Raw genomic sequence first — 7,732 nt, 5'->3', positions numbered from 1 at the left:
TACAGGAGCTGCTTCTGCTTCTAGCACTGCAGATATCCAAGGTATATCAGACCATCAGTATTAACACTTATACAAAAGTCACTGAAGTCAACGATGGCACAATGTACCATATGGGAATGGGATGAAAATCATAAAAGGCAGGAGCGGGGGATGAGCTGTGTCTGTACAGGTCTCCAGCAGTTGTGTAGCCTTAATCCCCTCCAACCTTGGGAGATATTTCTCTCTGAGTTGATGATACAATAAGCCATGTCTCTGCAGAAACACAAAGATCTGGACATTAGTCCCCTCCCTCTGTTACAGCCTGCTCTTAACTATATTTAAGTCAATGGCAAAATTCTAATTGACCTCAGTGCTAGTAGGATCAGGCATTAGCATTTTGTATTAGCACTAGCCTTAGCTAATTTGCATTGTCTCCCTTTTTAACTGAAATTGCCATTGGAAAAAGACTAGTGCTTTTCCAGCAATACAGCAGCAATCAAAAGATTTCCCTTTTATGTTCATCCCAATAAGGGGAGAAAAATTGTGTTCAGAAGGTTTTGGAATGAGGGATCGAGAAGTCATGGCTGAGCATGTTGTATTGAGGGAGAGGTGTACTGCCGGGACTTGACTTGACTTGAACCTTGTTAATCCTGGCTGGCTCCAAGGGGCTGAAAGATTATATTTAGGTGTACATCACTCTGCAGAGCAGTTGGGCGCCTGTGGCCATGAGGCTGAGGCTCCCAACAGGGTCTTTGGGAAGATTTTCCCACACTTCCCTGTAAGTTAGATTTGTATGTTAGGACTCATCAAGGGGAATTTCCTGTGCATTATGGCCCTGAATAAGGAAAGTACTTTAAGCACATCTTAAACTTTAAACAGGTGTCTCATCACTTCAGTGGATCTATCCATCTGCACATGCTTCAGTGCTTTGCTGAATCTGGGCCTATGCGCATCCCCAAAGTGTTGCTCTGTAATGAGAAAAGATGTTTTTGGTGATGTGTGTAGTATGGGCTCCCCAAGCAGAGAAAAAGTGTGCAAGGGCCACATGGTTGGGAACATGTGCCTTAGATAGAAGAAATTCAGGATGACACCTCAAAGGAGCTAACCATATCAAAATAAAGGTTTACAAAATAAGCCTGCTGGAATATAAGAGAAATCTATGGTCAAAGGGAGGACAACGCTGAAGGAGACTCCAGGGAAAGCAGATCTGCAAGTGAATGCTCTGTCGTGAGCAGGAGGCCCAGCCAAGAGAGAGACAGTGAAGAGACCAGGCTGGGAGTGAATAGGAAGAGGCTGTGGGAAAGGAAGACAGGGAAATTTAAGGTTTCTCAGGCTGGGAGCTCATAGTAGAGGGTGGGTGTGTTCCTCCTTGAGGAAGTATGGAAGGGGTGGATTAAAGTAAAGGGAAAGGCTGAAGCCAAGGTGAAAAGGGAGGGCTGTACCTAGTGGAAGAGTCTGGGTGAAAGATTTGGTTTTAGCTTTACATTGGACTTTGAGTTGAACTCTGGAAGTGGTGGACTTTGGGACTTAGCTGGAGGGCTAAGTCACTGCAGTGACCTGATAGGACTGGGAGCTGGTGAATAACTGACATTAAAGGGAAGTTTAGGCGAGGCAGGGTCTCCTGCCAGATTTGGGGAGACCCTGTTACAGTCTTATTGAAATCAATATGACAGCCTGTGGAATAAAGTACAAGGATGCCAGAATCGGGTCTCACATTTCATAAGGCACCTATGACTGTGGTTTCTAAGTGCTGGAGGAATGAAAGCTGCAGGCAATTGCAACATCAACCCTTTATTTACATTGACTTCCATGGGGGAAGGACTATTCCCTTACATTTTCCAAAATGTGTAGAGCTTATGCTTTCGTTGCAATTTTATCCTCCACAAAGGCATAGCTGTACCAACTTTTCATACAACTGATTTGAGAAAACAAGGTTATAGTTTCTATCTGGACTGTGTAAAAAATAAACGCTGTCATAAAATAAAAAAACCACTGCTTTGGAAACTGACATAGTCAATCATTTTGACAGGAGATTTTGAAACAGGGCAACGCTCAAGAAGTAATGCTAACATCATAACTTTTAAAAAGTTGTGCCTAGAAGAGGAAAGACTGGGGAGGAAAACTACCAAATGAAGACAATGATTTTTAAAGCTGTGTGACTGTGCTGGATCAATCCAGGGCTGGCCTTGCATTCCTCGGGCTTGATTCAGCACTTCTAACACACTCCTGATTTAGCAAAAGTCCCTTGATTTCAGTGTGGTGGGTGGGTGGGTGAGAGCTGCTAGAAATGACCTCTAGATGCAACTCTCAGCATTTTAATGGACTGTTTTACTTGAAGTCCCAGCTCCTGGAGCCAGGTAATAACATGAGAATCTCAACTTAAAAAGGAAAAAAAAAAAGTTTTTTGCCTTCATGGTTATGGAGAAAAGTGACCAGCAGGCACCGGAAAGGCTCAGAAAGCAGAAGGCAAAAGAAAAAGAACCCAACATGTATTACTGTAAAAAAATCTTATTTTTTTTAAAGAAAAAAAGCCTCCAGAATTCTCTTTCCCATAGAAACACCTCCAGCCTCTCAAAGACAAATGAGCCCAGAGTTTCCATGAAGAGAAAAACCTCTCTGGCCTAACACAGCCGGTTTGGTTTCTGTAAGCGGATGGATTGTTTGTGTAGCTCGGGCTGAAACGTCTGTGTGGAAATCACCCAAAAGCACATCCCCCGCGAGTCCCCCGGCTGCTGCGGGGAACCATCTCCTGCCCAGTGTGACTCGCCGACGGGCACAATGGGAACTCGCTCAAGGGCAGCGTTTGATCTGGATTTCATGGCTGGAGCCAAACAACCCCAGCCACCCACAGAACCGGAGCCCGGCGTGCAGCCAGCCCCTCTCTCCTTTCCAGCCTCCCCCTGAAGGCGTGGCTAGGCACCCAGGTCTGAGCCTTTGGAAAGGGGCTTTTCCCCCGTCCCGGGGGAGGGTCAGGGTGCCATGAGCTCCTCGCTCGTGTGGTGGTGACACACCCGCGGCTTTCTCACCCTCGGCAGTCAATATCCACGAGCCCGCACGCCCATCGCTGAGCTCTGACGCCCACCTCTGCAACAGCTCGCTGCGCCTTTTGAAAACATATTGGAGGAAAGAAAAGGGCGGGGGGCGACTCCCACTCCTATAGGTGTAACCCAGTGGGGTCAACTCTTGGGATATAGACTCAGAAACGTTTGTCTTTCCAGGTACTCACGGGGGAGGTAGAAATCCTAAGAAGAGAAAGCGACCAGGGTCAAATCCTTTGGCATCTGCTCCACTGAAACCCAGCCAAGCAGAACTTGGGTCCTAGCAGCTTATTCGGTCTGACTGGCTGTAACCGAGATCAGTGTTGCACTGGAGGAAGGACAGCATCGATAGTTTTTTGGGTTTTTTTTTAAGGATTTTTACCTTCTTGCAGTATGTTGTGTGTGTATCTGCCTAGCTGAGACTTTAGACTATATTAGGTTTTAACTTTACTTATTGAATAGAAGGATTTGTAAAGGGAAGGGGAACTCGAAGGAGCCTACGAAATAGATTGGGGCGACACGAACACGCAGTGGATTTTCAATCAATCGGTCTGGTGTAATGTCACAGTTGTTTGAGAGTGGAAATACTTCCTGTCATTGGCTGGCCTTGATAACGTTATATTTTAAAGGAGCTTGGATAAGAGACATGGGGGGAATTGCACAGCAGGTAGCCTTTAATAACTCCTCTGCTTATCAGCCTGGCCTAAATTTACCAGCAAGTTTTAAAGTACATTAAGTTACATAAACATGGCATGGAAAAGAATGCATTTCATCCCTTGATAGCGACCAAAGTGACCTCTACTGTATCTCACCTAGAGCCCGATTTAATTAATGCACATTCTGACACTCAACAACAGTGGGAGAACCTGGACTTACTCGCTTTAAACATGGGCTTTGTGTTAATGGGCAGCACACTAAATTGACTATGTCTGCTTATTTCATTAAACAAATGGCACTCGAATCCCCCTGCTTAGCCCTAAATGTTACTTGGGAGGAAGTTCAGAACATATTTCAGGTGATTGGGGTTAATAGTATCAGGGACAATTTCCAAAGGGTTACAGATGATCTGTGTTGAACAGAAGATCCGACGTTTATGGCACTAAATCCAGTGTTTGCTAGAAACAAGTCGAAAGTTGGCAATAAAGGTTAACAATTGGATATGAAAACAAGCTTGTGAACCTCTGCAAAGGAGACCGGCTTAAGTTAAAGGGATCTGTAGTCAAGGAAGAGGGCATACATTTCTCACACACATTAATGTATTTGTTATATTCTTCACAGCTGTATTTTTAGTACTCTCGCTCTTTCTCTATTTTTAAAGCCACTTGTGTAACCAACAGCTTTGTCAAAGGAGACTACAGGGGGTTTGAACTTGTGTATTATTTATTGTTCACTAATCCTCTTTTTCACCGGAGTTTTCACAACCCGCAAACTGAAGCGAATTATAACCTAAGAAAACAGTCCCCCCCCCCCAAATTAACTGTAGTTAATGACTGGATTAAAATTGAGATGGATGTAATCCAGCCAAAATAAACCCCGCGATCCCCCAGAGAGCGCTACAGAAGAGAGAAGCCAGCCTCCGCCTGCAGTGTTGTGTAAAAGAAACCCACACAACGAGGGACTCTTTCCTTCAGCCAGGCTGAATCGGCCACAGAGCCTATCTTGAGCATTTTGACTCGATTGATCGAAATAAGCCGGAACAATCTAACTGCCGATATATTGGAATGGCTAAAAAGTGATGGCTATTATATACGTATATTTCAGCAACTCTTCCCCTTCTCAACCATCCCAACATGATTAGCGCTGCCCCCTTCCCCCCAGCCCCAACCCGATTTCAATTCAGTTATTCATTCCGCCAGTTGGAGGTAAAACATGCAGCAAAGGAGCAGGGGCTTAACACGGCTAGGAACGGTTTAAAGCCCGAGAGAAAACTCGCTATTTTCGCTACTGGGTGAAAGTACGTCAGAAGTGGGGTGCGGGGGAGGGGAGTGGCAATTTAAAATGAGCAATTTAAACCAACCTGTGGTTAGTGGTTTTGGAACCGAACTGAAACGAAAAGAAGCGGAGGGGGGTTAATTTCCACGTTGCCTCTGACACAGTACACAGGATTTTCTTATCGGAGTCTACTGGAGAAAATAAAATGAAATTTGTAGCCTGGCTGTACAGTAAACAGGCAGCTAATCAGTGATGAAAAAGTTTTGAAGTCTGGAGGGTCACATGCAGGTCACCTTTGAGCCATCAGAGCCACATCTCTGCCAGGCTAAAGTGTCTCTGCCCATATCTCCCCTCTTCTCTCCAGCCGGAGCAGGAGAGAGATCCTGGAGAAACACGCAATTCCTTCGGATACAGGCATGTTCTTGCCTTCGAATATTGAAAGGAATCCCAGACGAGTGGCGTGAGGATATAGAGTAGCAGTGTTTAGCGGGCACAACACCCATTCAAGCAAGAAACTTGTTATGAAACTGAGTGAGGGTCGGGATAGATCCGAGACGCATTCATCGAAATTTCCGCTCAGTGAAAATCCAGTATCCTCCCATTATATCAACCATCCGGGGTGCCTGGCCATATACCGATGTAATACTTTCTGGTTTACTTTATTAAGGATCTGCTGGAGAATGTAAACGACAAGCCGATTGCTTTCACCCACTTCAGCAGAAACATTTACTGCTAACAGCCATCATGGAACGAAATTACCGTTGTTACATATCATTAAACCTCATGGCAGTCTGTTTGGGTCTCTCACTTTAGCAAATCTAAACATGACTGAGACGTATTCTGGGTTACTGAAGTAAATCAATTGGAAGCCATGCAGCTGCATTCAAGAAAATGGTCCGGTGTCCAGACCTCTCTGCCTACTGTTATATTGTTTAACTTGCATCTCAAATTAGGGGGAAAACCCCCAATCATTTAAATCTCACACTTGGACATAATGAGCAGTATTAGTCAGGCAGACGGGACCTGAAAGGAATCTCTCGCAATTCAGCAAAGAAATTGTTTCTCCGAAAACAGGCTCTTTTTCTCCACAAGAAATCCTCCTTCCATATACACAACCAAAATAAAGCAATGCATTGAAACTCAAAGCACCGAACCCGCGCTCTCAACAAACTATTACACCCCATATTTTATCCCCAATCATGCAAACTGTTCGCTTCCCACTCACCTTGCCCGGAAAAAAAAAAACCTCTACCCAAGATAAACACTCTCTATCAGCAGGTTTTTTAATTGTGTCTGTCGGAACGAATAGTTTCTGATGGCTACAGGGAGGGAGACATGCTTCATCTAGCCCCTTGCTACAGATGACTCTCTTTCTGTACAAACTGATGATGACAGATATCCAGCTGATAACCTCTGGGGAACGAAGTTATTTTAATTTCCAGTCACTTTCCTGCTAAGTACCATATCAGTTTGTACACAGCTGAGATAAGAGAAAGAATAAGAAAGAAAGAGACTAAAAATGTAGCCATAATGGCTGGAGTGGACGGAGTGGGTTCTCATATCCTGTCTTTGACTTTACCTGAGTCCTCCTACAACAAATCGAGGATAGCTTTGATTTTACCAGAAAAAGCCTGGGGACGTTTTGATGGCTATTCACCTGATTTCTTAATGTGAACGTAAGGCAAACAGCGTGTGGCTCATACAAAAAGATAAAGGGGCCGATTCGGTATGACCTAGGTGAAGTTCAGTCTATAGAACATCATGGCCCTTGACTCTTTAAAAGTAATTTCCCGCAACCTGCGGGAAAAAAATACGGGAAGGGAAACTGATCGGTGAAATGGGTTTTTAGTGAAAACAAAGCCTCACCCCTCACCTGGTAAGGGCAACTCCCATCTTTTCATATGCGGGGTATTTATACCTCCCTACCGTATGTGCCACTCCATGCATCTGATGAAGTGGGTTCTAGCCCACCAAAGTTTATGCCCAAATAACTTTGTTAATCTCTAAGGTGCCACAAGGACTCCTCCTTGTTTTTGCTGATACAGACTAACACAGCTACCCCTCTGAAACCTTGTCTATTTCTGTTCAGGGAGAAGAGAGCGATGGATGGATACTTAGCTAGACAGAATAATCTTGGGGAGAAATATAATTGGGCAAAGGGGTTTTGATGGTGCCCCAGCTTGCCGTTCTATCAGCATGCAACTTTTGGATTAGTCGCTGATCCCCTTTTGTAAGCATTTGCCTGACACTGATATCTCTGAAAAGTGGTTTCTGATCTCTATCTCCCCCCGCATTCAGCGCGCTTCCCATTGTGCCTGCGCAGCCCCTCACGCCAGCGCTGGGAGCAGCGGTGCGTCTGTCCTGTGACTCGCGCTGGGACTGGCACCCCTCCGGAGCGCAGTGTTTGTTTAGGGCTCACTGAATCCAATCAGGACTTGCTGGCTGCAGTTTTCCGGCAGGGCTGTGAGAGGCGCCTCCTCTCTCCTTTTTATACCATGCGCCGCTCGCAGTAGCCGCTGGACTCGAGTTTGCCGCTCTCCTCTCTCCTCGCTCACTGGATTAAAGCCTGCTGAGACCAAAGCAAGGAAGCCAATGCGAAGCAATCACGAGAGGTTTGCTTACTGATTTTGTTTCTTCTTGTACTCTTGATTTAAAACACGATCCGGGCTCACTGAGGGTTCTGCTGGTGCACGAGGAGTTGCTCTGGACAGACTTCTGATCCCTTTGCCTGGAAGCCTTATCTAACAGCCCCTTATCTCCTAGTTATCTTGCAAAGGGAGAGA

The sequence above is a fragment of the Eretmochelys imbricata genome, chromosome 2 (genome assembly GCF_965152235.1).
Source record: "Eretmochelys imbricata isolate rEreImb1 chromosome 2, rEreImb1.hap1, whole genome shotgun sequence".
Classification (NCBI taxonomy): Eukaryota; Metazoa; Chordata; order Testudines; family Cheloniidae; genus Eretmochelys; species Eretmochelys imbricata.
The sequence above is the reverse complement of the archived record's forward strand: the minus strand, read 5'-3'. Positions refer to the sequence as shown.